Here is a 12,544-nt window from a genome sequence, read left to right on the forward strand (position 1 = left end):
AAAGGTGACATCAGCTGCCTGTTAAGATATCCTTATATTGATTACCACTTATTACTTAGCTGCTAAATAGGAAACGAGAGTGACTGAGGATAATCCTTCGCTGCATCAGTGTAAACCTGGATTTTGTGTTGGATTTCCACCGTATTAACGTATGTGGTTTTTATTGGGAATCTTTTCTTGTTGACATTTTATGTATTGATGTTTTTGGTTTTTATTTTCATTTTTTTTTTACTTGATGAACTTCTCCCACTACTTTATATTTTGTCTTGGTAATATCCCCAACATCTCAAGCCTTTGTGGCTAATAAAAGAAATCATCTTTGGTTTATCTTACAATTAGTACCTATTCATATATTCATACAAATTGCGTGATACAAATTTGTGAAAACAAGAGTCATTAACAATGTATTAAGACGCATTAATTGTATTTTCAACTACCCAAAACGGCAGTGAACTGGCAGTCCTTAGAGCATCAGACAAAATGCTTTGCAGTATTTCTTCCGATTCTATGTTCAAATCCATTTCTACCTCTTCTAGCGACCTGTCACTTTAATCAGTGCTCTCACTTCTTTTTGCCCAGTCTACCTAGACCATCTCTCATTGCTGTCCTTTCAGTTTACCTTCTTGGTCATGTCCCTCTGATCATATAGGCCGATAAAATAAAGTACCAGCTAAGTCGATGATATGGACTAATCCCTTCCCTTCAATCTCAAAATTGCTGGCCTAGTGCCTAAATTAGAACCAGTTACTCATATGTAGTGAGTACATATATATATATATATATATGTATGTATGTATGTGTGTGTGTGTATGTTCCTGCGCACGCATTCATAATTAAAAGATGAATAAATGAAAACAATGTAAATAAGAGCAGCGCGCACACAAACGCACGAGAAGCTACCATTTAGGTTGGGTCGGAGCCTCTTACAATCTCCATTACCTTCTCAGCCTCGTACTGAAACCTTGTACATCCAGAAGATTCTCTGGACATCCTCTTCTGCGCATTCCATTTTCAGACAATGCTAGACCATCGGTGAGGTTTTGACCAAACAGTCTATCATCTATATTTTTTTAATTTTATTTTAAATTCTGGCTCTATTTTTTTCTCCTCAGTTCTTTGTGCTAGTGTTATTACTGTATCTGTCGTTGCCCAGTTTCTTCCATTGTTTTTTTAGTTCCTTTCGGCAGAAAGCTTTCAATTGGCTCTAACCACAACGCGTATAAACAGCTAGACCTTTTACCCTACACCACTATATAGTCTAAATGCCTTTCTCTCTGCACCCGGTATGAAATGCAGCACTTGGATTACTTTAAGCTCTTCGAGGGTCATCGAGGTTCATCAACAACAACATGTACATGTAGACCTCACCGGACAACATATCGTCCCTGATATCACGGAGCTCACCACCTGCTCACACCATGCCATGAAGATTAGAAGCTAAGATCACTGTCGCAACTAATTTTCTTTGCCGTGACACTGCTGCATTATCTCATGGATTGGTACACAGACAGGTGGGCATGTGTGTAATGCACTAGTATTGCCTGTTTCCTTGGTCCTGAAAACCAGACTCATTTGACCTGCCCGACCAAGAGAAGAAACCTCGTTCTATACGTCATCTAGAGCCTCATTCAACTGGTCTTATGAGAATAATTGAAGCAGGTTTTACCTGTTCTTCGGTTATTCCCTCAGTTAAAGAAGCACTTGCTTTAGTGACTTACCACTCACATTTTTTACTGGCTGCTAACTTCTGACAGTTCCCTCTTGCAAAATGGTAGCAAAAGACATGTTGGTAATGTCTTCGTGTCCTGAAAACTATTGTTTTCGCTTGTAAAAATTACTTTTTCATTTGATAAAGTACATGGGTCTGGTTGTGTAATTGAGTTTGTTTTCTCTTTATATGTTTGTACTCTGTAATATTACTGAAATGCATGTAAACAAAAAATATATAAAAGAAAATCTTTTTGTGTACCTCAGGTAGGAAAGACTTCCTTACCAGTTGCACACTGGGGTCAGTGTCATCGACTTATCCTCTACTCTTAAATTGCTGGGCTTGTGTCAAAATTTGAAGTCAATCAAGTGGTTTGATGTTTTACACGCTGTGTTGCCAAATGAAAATGTTCAAAAGAAGTTGAATTTATACAGAAACATAAGCTTATTGAATTTACCAAATATGAATTGTATGTTTTTATTAACGATTTGCAGGCGTGACTTCCCGACTACATGTCCCCACGTTCAGCCCTATTGAGTAACACTTTGGGCAATCTTCTTCGGCCGACCAAAGCTTGTGAATGGATTTGGCAGACAGAAACTGAAAGAAGCCGGTCGTATATATATATATATTTATATATATATAAAAGCTTCGTATATTCTACCGATATTTTTGCCGAACCGCTAAGTTTACGCGGACTAAACACACCACCAGTTTCACGGTTGGTGCTGGAGCAAACACGACACATATATGTTGTTGGAGATAGGTCGTTTTTTTTTTCGCCCTTGCCCCCTTAATTAATATATATATATATATATATATATATATATATATATAATAAATATTAGGGAATAAATCCAAATTTACAGGGAAAAAATCAGATTTAGGATTAATCCATTTTATAGTAAATATTATAAAATATTATTAGAGACCCACTATTTTGCAAACCAAGGAAAGACTTAATCATACTAAATTTTAATAAATAGTCATAATTAAATTTTATGTATTGATATTTTCCTTGTTTGTTTTTGCCCAAATAGTGGTTTTGTCTCTAATAATATTTTAATATATATATATATATATAATTATTAATTTTGATAATATACATGTCTGACGTGAAAAAGTATTGATCTATACGTGCAAATATTAGTATGTGGACGTGCGGATCTGTTTTGTACGGATATGTACAATTATTTTATTTATGTATCTCGAGTATTTTGTTGACGAAGGAAATCTGCATGTTTTGCGGTTTTAATCTAGAAATTGGACCCAATTCACGATTAACGTGAAGTCTTTTTAGGGTTTTTTTTTCACCCGCTCGCCTACAATCCATGTTTATTTTTGGAGTTTTCGGTCGTATCTGAATGCCTCGGCACGTTGGAGATGGGTCGTTTTTTTTTTTTTTTCGCCCTTGCTCCCTTAATATAATTATATACTTATATACTGTAAATCCTCGAGTATAATCCACATCCCCCCCCCCAAATCCCTAGTGCGTACTATATACGAGCTTAAAAATGAAAAATATTCTCTAAGCCGGTCCGAGTCTCTATTTGCTGTCCGGCAATGTTTATTCAGATGCATATTGTGATGTCGGGCGCGAAAATACCTTCAGCTAAGCCTGAAAGCAATGAAGTCATAAAAGAATCATCCATAACTTGCAGTAAGCAACATTTATTAAAATAAAAGTTTTCAGAAATAAATGAAAGTGAATCTTCTGACGATGACGGAGATTTACACTACAGTGATGCTGACATGTTTACGGAGAAACAAATAGAACAGTTATTTGATGCTGAAAGTGATGTTGAATTTGAAGGATTTGAATAAATGTTTTTGCTTTTGTAACTGATAGGAATAAATATGTAAAGGCAGTTTACTTAATATTTATTTTTTACTGACATTATTACTGTTATTTCTTTATTTTCTGCAAACAAAATACACAAAAAAGCTACACGTTTGCATTGTTATATATGCAGTAATAATAAAGGACGTTACCGTATACATTTTTACAAACCAAGGATGTTATATAGACCTCCTTGACTCCAGTTAGAGAAGGGGTGCGTATTATACACTAGGCTTAGGCTTTTCAGAGGTACAGCCCCCTAAAATTCCCTTGCGTATTATACTCAAAGGCGGACTATACTCGAGGACTTACGGTATAATTATTAATTTAATATGCCGCCTAACTGACTCCCCGTGCCATCCGAACGTGGTCGATGCCAGTCTCCCCCACCCCCCGACTGGCTCCTGTGCCAGTGGTATGAAAAAAGCACCATCCGCACATGGTCGATGCTAGTGCCGCCTAAATGGCTCCTGTGCCGGTGGCACGTAAAAAGCACGCACTACACTCTGGGAGTGGTTGGCGTTAGGAAGAGCATCAAACTAGAAACCTTGCCAGATCAGATTGGAGCCTCGTGCAGCCTGATGGCTTGCCAGTCACCCCAGTCAAACCGTCCAACCCATGCCAGCATGGAAAACGGATGTTAAATGATGATATATATCGCCGCTTTAAAATATGTACTGGCTCGGTAATAGAAGAGCCTTTTAGTTGAATGTATCGATGCCAGGGTAATAAAAAATGGAAATAAAAATTATGGGGAAAATAAGTAGTAAAAGAAGCAAAGGGCATGTGGTGGCATAGAGAGAGTCTCAAGAAAGTGATTTCTGGTCGAAGTACTTGACTGCACCGAAGAAACTTCAACTGAACTGATACAAAGGTAGATTTTGCCTGGGTCTCACTCACATAGTCATCGATGGATAGCGAGCATATAACAACGTTGGTATCCTCAATGGTAGTCCCTACATGCACGAGGTGATTATACACCAACAACATTTTCTTGATCCTCAATATCATCCACAGTCAATATGTGGTTTAGACAGTTTGGGACATTAGACGAATTGTTTGTTTCATATCTGCATGAGTTTTTCTGGCATAATTCCACTGAGAAAAAGAAGATATTTGTTCACTTTCTGGCAGCAATCGCCAATCTTTATGCTGTATAAAAAGCTGTTTCTTTTATTACTTATCTCCCCTTAATTTTATTTACTTTTTTTATATAACTAAACTGGACAACCCTGACGTCGATGCATTTGACTAAAAATTCTTCAAGGCAGTGCCCCAGCATGGCTGCAGTCTAATGACTGAAACATGTAAAAGATAAAAGACAAATGTCTGTACCTGCCTTTTAAAATTGTGGTATTCTTTTGTTGTTGTTATGGGAAATTATATCTAACTGGTTTCTGCCTCCATTGAAACCACTTCGTTTGGATTTCCAGCTGTGAGCTACAGCCTGTTCATATCTTTTTATCTCTTTCATTTGTTTCAGTTATTTGACAGCAGCTGTGCAAGAGCGCCGCATTGAAGGTTTAGTCAAACAAATCAGCTCCAGTTTTTACACTTTTTTTAAGCCTGATACTTATTGTATCGGCCTTTTTTGCCGAGCCGCTAACTTTCGGGGATGTGAGTAAACCAACACTGGTTACCAAGCGGTGGTGGGGAATACACGCATGCATATACAACATATTTGCAGTTTCCGTCTTCCAAATTCCCTCTCAAAGCTTTGGTCAGCCCAGAGTCTATAGTAGAAGACACTTGCTCAATGTACCTTGCAGTGGGACTGAACCCAGAACCGTGTATTGAGAAAGAAACTTCTTATCACATAGCTAGGCTTACACCTATATATAACCATAAAAGTATAAACACTTACGTAAACATTTATTGGTCAATCAGTATTAGCTGTGAATGGATTTAGTTGGTCTGAAACTGAAAGAAACCCGTCACATGCGCGCACGTATCTCTATGTTTATCCCACACCACCATTTGACAGCCGGTGTTGGTTGTTTACATTCCCGTAACATAGCGGTTTGGCAAAAAGTGATCGAAAGAATAGGTATGTTTTTTTAAAAACTAAGTACTAGAATCGATTTGTTCAACTAAAGCCTTTCAAGGTGGTGCCCCAGCATGGCTGCATTTCAATCACTGAAGTAAAAGGCAGAAGAGAAGAAAGTCCTATCCTTTCCTTTACTCTATTCTTTCTTTATTATTATTTATATTCATCATTTATTCTTTAACTAGCATTATGACCCGTCGTTGCTAGTGCATGTATATATGTGTACATATTACATGTACATATATATATACAACTACACATAAAATACAAAATACAAAGTTATATCTTGATATCGCTAGTGATAACAATACTCAAAAATATATAAGAGACTGGAATTGTAGGCCTGTCTCTTGCAATTTCGATCAATTGTATCTTGTCCTCCCTCATGTATAGAAGTGTGGCTACAATCCAGCCTACCTCTACTTCTGGGGGGATATTTTTAATTTTTATCCGGGACATCCTACATCCCAGATATAAAGGTAAAAATAAAATATTTCCACTTTGCAAGGTTCAAGTTGAGTACTTCCTTGCACGCTCCGTTGACTCGAACCTTGCTTCTATTGTGGCAAATTTACCGCCTCTGGTTAGATACTTGATATCTTTCATAGTCGCACCAAGACACTTTTCAATGGTGCTTTCCTCCAGGTGTTCAAATCTTTTTTTCTCTACATTGTATACTTTATAGACAATAGTCTTTTCTTTAATTTTATTTTTTATTTCGTTTGGTAGTGTTATCCTAGATTAAAGTGAAAGTATCTGACATAAAATAGAGAAATGTTTTTGTTTTACTTTTAACACGTAATACTGAAATAGTGGAGAAGATATGATATTGCTATGGGCTCGCCCTAGGCAAAAAGTTAAAATTGTTTTTGCCGATGACACTTCCTGGACCCTAAGTAAGGCATGTGTAAAATTTGAATGAAATTGGTTGTGTAGTTCTCAAGTCTTAGAGAAACACACAGACAGACAGACACACATTCTCAGTTTTATATATAGAGAGATAATGCAGGACACATGCAACATACCGACACACACAGATGTTCTTTAACATTATATAAATAGACCTTTGTACATAGGTAAGCTATAGTCAATCAAATATAATAAATACATTATTTGTATGGATATTCTTGTCCACGAATGCAATCTAATTGATTATTACGTCACATAACCCTTTCTACTATAGGGACAATGCCTGAAATTCTTTGAGAGGGGGCTTGTCAGTTACATCGACCCCAGTGCTCAAGTGGCACTTATTTCATCAACCCTGAAAGGATGGAATGCAAAGTTGATTTCAGAGCAAATGAAGAATGAAGGGGGTATGAACTATTTAAGGAAGAATTAAGTGGGTATGAAGAAAGTGATATGAACTTATTACAAAATGACAATTGTAAAATCCAATTTTTTTTTTTGTATGATACTTTTGATTTACGTTTTTCATTTGTTTAATAATAAACTAAATTATAAGAATTAGGGAGGATAGTATTGCCAAAAATATTTAACAAATTGTGTAAATTGTTCCCGCCAATCTGTCCAGGATGATCAATATACTACTTAAAACCTCTGTAATTATACCAGTTAATTTATTGTTTCTCTCATGACCCTCAGAGTGAAAGGCTGATTATAGGATGCCTGTGTACTTTATAACCATGTTACATAGCAGTGATTACAGAAGACTTGTGAAGGCTTGAAAGAAATAAAGTTAGCATTCTCCATTGAGTGGGTAATGTCAGTGTGAATGCATGACAGAATGTAAATGATTTAAGAGGAAAGCTGTGTGTAAGATTCATCAGATGTGTGCAAGAGAGAAGACTGTGCTGGTTTGGTCATGTGATGCATATGAACAAGGACAGCTACATAAAAAGTGCTGAGCTCTAATTATAGAGGGTAGCTGTGGAAGGGCTAGACCCAGGAAGACGTGGGATGAAGTGGTGAGAAAGGATCTTCTGATGTTGGGCTTCAATGAGGAAATGATAAAGGACTGGGAGATGTGGCGATTTGCTGTACTTGATAAGACATGTTAAGCTAAGGAAAATCTCTGTCTTCCATGCTTACAGGCTTGTCCTTTCAGGTGCTGGCGCCACATAAAAAGCATCCATGCCAGTGCTGTGTTAACGTACTTGTGCTGGTGGCACGTAAAAAGCACCCAGCACACTCTGCTAAGTGACTGGTGTTAGGAAGACCATCCAGCCATAGAAACCATGCCACAACAGACAGTTGGAATCTGGACAGCTCCCTGCTAACCAGCTCCATGTCAAACCATCTAACACATGCCAGCATAGTGAGCAGACATTAAATGATGATGAAGATGATGACACTGATCTGCTCCATAACAACATTGCAGTAAACTGCTACCCACCAACACATGGGATATAGAAAGAAATAATTTTGTCTAATACTTGGATAATACCTGCTTACACAATACATTCAAGATTTTCCATTTGAATCATCTGTAGTGATTCACCAAATGCATTGGATTCTTACTGCATTCTGATGAATTATGAATTAATCTCAACAATGCAAGAAAGTTAAATGTAGTTTCAATGAATTTTCCTATTTTCATCTGTATTGTCAGTTTGCTCTTGTTCCAACAACATCAGGTTTTTGCTAGATGAACTTTCTGTATAGGACACTAGCAACTCAACTACACCATTCTCTGTGACTGCTTTAAACCCCCTATCATTTGCAAGTGTCACTGTATTTTCTGTTTGTAGAATACTTGTAAAGTTATGGATACAGTTAGGCTATATATTTTTCCAAGCATCATTCAAAGTTAAGAGTTTCTCTTCATCCCATGACTCTTTTAAGTTGGATATCTTCCAGAGGTCTCTATCTCCTTGTTAGTTGTTTGAAAGTTCGAATAATTTGTCTTCATGATAACTGTCACACTTTGATCCATTGGTTGGAGCTTAGAAGTTGTATTCTTGGAGATATATTTTAACCTTGCATTATCAGAAAGCTCATCAGAGTACAGTTGGTGGCTTGATTCATTGTCTAAAAGGAGCCGTTCTTTCTTGGGAATATTATGTCTGGCACTGTACCTTTCTACATCAGGACAAAAATGCTTGTAAACCACTCTTTGAATAGGGTTTTAGTCATCCATGCCTCCCTAATTTGAACACCATTTCAGAGGTAGACTAAATGTTCTGTAAAACTTGAAGGCCTTTCAATTTTCAGAGTGATAGACAAATAGGAGCTTTTATTTCATATTACCTTCAGTATTTCCTCTCAGAAGAAGCATCACATGATTTTTAGCTTTAAATCCTGGTGTTCCTTTTGCTTCTTGAGAAATACAAGTTTTAGGTGGCATGCACTTACAGAAAAATGTTAATTTCCACATTGTTTGTAAAACAGAGGTCCAGGATATTTTTGTGCCTGACTGGAGAGAGTATGAACTGCTCCATAAATAGCATTTTTGTAACATCAAGTAGAGATTCTGCTTGATTTCGCTCTTTGTTCGTTATTGCTGGGGTTATGTTGCCCTCAGGCCACCTGATGTTGGGGAAGTTGAAGATACCCATCAGGAATATAGTAATGACGTTGATGTTGGCGTGATTTATATATCTTTTATCTTTTACTGATTTCAACACAGGGCTGAGGTCATGCTGGTGCACCACCTGTAGTTACTTGGTGTTGTTCCAATATTGTTTTTGGTGAAATAGCAACGGAGCTGCTCTTCTTTGCGTCTCATGCCGCAATGTAGGTTCATCTGGTATTTCAGATAGAAACCTGTCCAGACATTCCTTGAAAACTTCCACATCAACACCGTGTAGAATGTTGAACAATTGCAGGCTCTTGAAACCCAGACTGTTGCAGTGATGTTTCCTTATTTTAGATGAGGAAGACAGGATCTTTGGTATGATGCAGTGCCATCCAGTTCGAGGATTGGTATAGTTGTCAATTCCAAAATTGGGAGCTAAACCCGCTAAGATCTTCCAAATATATATCACCACATTTCTCTCTCATCTTCTCTCCAGGGAATAGAGACTCAGCTCCTTTAGCCTCTCACAGTAGCCCATCTTTTGCATCGAGTCAAACTTCTTTGTGTATTGGTGCTGGATTGCTTTGAGTTCAACAATTTGTTTCACACTCTCTGGGGACCATAGTTGGGTGCAGTAGTCCAAGCAGCTGAGAATGAAGGTCTTCCATAGGAACAGCAGGGCTTCCCTTTTCCTGCTTCTGAATGTCCTCAGAATCCATCCAGCCACTTGCCTGCACAGTGTTGCCATCTTGGTAATGTGCATATGGAATATTGCATCATTGCTCATGTGAACCCCCAAGTCATGCACCAACTCTGATTCTGGGATCATATTACCTTCTGGTCAAGTGTATTCTGATTTTAGCCTGGTGTTAGACCAATAGTGGGATGCCTGAAATTTCATAGCATTGAATTGCATGTTATTTTTTGTTAGCTCACTTGTAGATTTCGTTCAGGTCTTTTTGCAGTTTTATGATGTTCTCTGGGTTCCTAACTGCCTGCAATAGTTTTGTATCAGCAGCATAACTGGTCAGATTGGCTGACTGTAACCTGGCGGGCATGTCTTAGAGGGCCATCACAAATAGTAGTGGTCCCAGTACAGTTCCCTGAGACACCAATAGACACCATGTACGGGCCAAAGGAAAGCATGGACATGCAGCCTACAAGAAACCCTCAGAATCTTTCCAGCTTGAACTTCCATAAGGCAAACTGGAAACAAATTGAGAAAGAGATCCTCAAACAAAACTGGCCTGAATGTCTCTCCTCGCCAGACATCGACGTGAAACTTCAACAATTCATGTCTGTAATGCAAGCCATATGCTACAAATGTGTCCCAGAGAGAAAGGCCACTGTACACAAGGACAAAATCCCCAGAGAGAGGAAAATTTTAATGAGACGGCGTACAAAAATTTCAAATCGCCTAAACAAACAATTGAAAGCAGTGAAAAGTCCCGCTTGAAAATAAAACTGTTGGAAATTGAAAAAGTCTGCAACTCTCCATGAAAAGGAAAGAGCAGACAAAGAAGCCTGGGCTATAGACAATATAAAATCTAACCCCAGAGCTTTCTACAGGTATGCCAAAGAAACAGCTACGGTGCACTGTAGGATAGGGCCACTCCTTGAAAAGGATGGCACACTCACAGGAAAACCAACGAGGGTAAGTGAAATACTGAATGAGCAATTCAAGAGTGTTTTCACTCCACCCCTTGGGCATTTCCAAATCACCAATCCAACTGACTTCTTTACCTCTGCAGATATAAAATCAGAGGCAGCGACAATAGATTACATCGATATAAAGGAAGACAATGTAATAAAGGCTATAGATGAAATGAAAACAGACTCAGCTACTGGCCCCGATGGATACCCGGCAATCCTCCTAAAAGTATGTAAGAGAGTCCTAGCAAGACCACTGCAGTTCCTCTTTCAGAGCTTCCTTGCAGCTGGCAAACTTCCAAGAAAACTGAAGGAAGGTAAAATATGCCCTATTCATAAAGGAGGTAGCAGAGCGGAGGCCAAGAACTACAGACCTATCTCTCTGACCTCACACATCAGCAAGGTCATGGAACGAATAGTCAGATGAAACTGATCACCTTCCTTGAAGAAAATGACTTGCTGCCCGACACCCAACATGGTTTCCGACCAGGAAGAAGCTGCTTAACTCAGCTCCTACAACACTATGACTGGGTGCTGAAACGACTGCTCAACCACTCAAATGTGGAAGTGATATATCTCGACTTTGCAAAGGCCTTTGATAAAGTCGATCATGGAATGATATGTCACAAACTGCGTGATCTTAGCATAGTTGGGAAACTGGGAGAATGGCTTCATGACTTTCTGAAAGATAGAAGTCAGGTGGTAGTAGCCAATGGCGCCACTTCCATTAACACGCAAATAGTGAGCGGTGTTCCGCAGGGCACTGTTTTGGGACCACTACTGTTCATAATGGCCCTCTCAGACATGCCCTCAGCCACGCAGAGAGCCACGATCACAAGTTATGCAGATGATACAAAAGTTTCACAGGTAATGCAGAACCCTGAAGACACTATGTACCTGCAATGTGAGCTGGATGAGATATACAAGTGGGCTGAAAAGTTTCAAGCTTTATGGTATCAGCATGCAAAACTAAATGCAATACCCAATGAATACACTGGACCCGGAGGAATTGCAATCCCAGAGGCACAATCAGTGCGTGACCTGGGTATTTACATGAGTGATGACGCAACCTTTCGTGTACATGTTGCTAAATTGGCAATAAAATGTAGACGACTGGCCGGATGGATTCTTAGAACCTTTAGAACAAGAGAACAAGAAACCATGATGGTCCTCTGGAGGACGCTTGTCCTAAGCCACTTTGACTATTGCTCTCAGCTATGGTCACCATCCAGTGTCAAGTTAATCACAGAACTTGAGGCGATCCAACGTAGCTACACAAAGAAGATAGCCTCTGTGTGCAGAATATAAGCTACTGGGAAAGACTCAAGAGATTAAAACTCTATTCCTTGGAGCGTAGGCAAGAAAGATATGCCATAATATACATTTGGAAGATCCTGGAAGGACTTGTCCCAAACTTTGGCATCGAGAATTACACAAATGCCAGAACTGGGCGCCACTGCGTGGTGCCAAGGACTCCAAGATGTAGGACAAGATACTGTGATAGCCTGGGCTTCCGAGGCACACAGCTCTTCAATATCCTCCTGAAGAACCTAAGAGACCTGCATGGGGTGGATGCAGATGTCTTTAAAATGAAACTGGATCTCTTCTTGTCAGGTATCCCAGATGAAGCAACTTCACAGCAGGAGGTGCAGATGAGGGCAGTTGCATCGAACTCTCTCATGCACCAAATGGCAGTTGCAAAAAGCATTCGTGAAGTAGTAAACCATGTAGCAACAACAATGGCGGTTGGCCCAGCATGGCCACAGCTCGTAGGCTGAAACTAGAATCAATCAATCATATATATATAATATACATATAAGA

General features: G+C 38.9%; 1 protein-coding gene across 1 annotated transcript in view; it reads left to right on the top strand.

Annotated features, from left to right (window-relative positions):
• The first annotated feature begins 28 nt into the window (after positions 1–28).
• Positions 29–12,544, top strand: part of LOC115230339 (testis-specific serine/threonine-protein kinase 2-like) — a 109,132-nt gene continuing 96,616 nt past the window's right edge. Inside the window, exon 1 of the mRNA XM_036498958.1 lies at positions 29–149. The gene's annotated coding sequence lies outside the window, so the exon portion shown is untranslated. The remainder of the gene's footprint in view (positions 150–12,544) is intronic.

The sequence above is a fragment of the Octopus sinensis genome, linkage group LG2, assembly GCF_006345805.1.
Source record: "Octopus sinensis linkage group LG2, ASM634580v1, whole genome shotgun sequence".
In the NCBI taxonomy this organism is placed as follows: domain Eukaryota; kingdom Metazoa; phylum Mollusca; class Cephalopoda; order Octopoda; family Octopodidae; genus Octopus; species Octopus sinensis.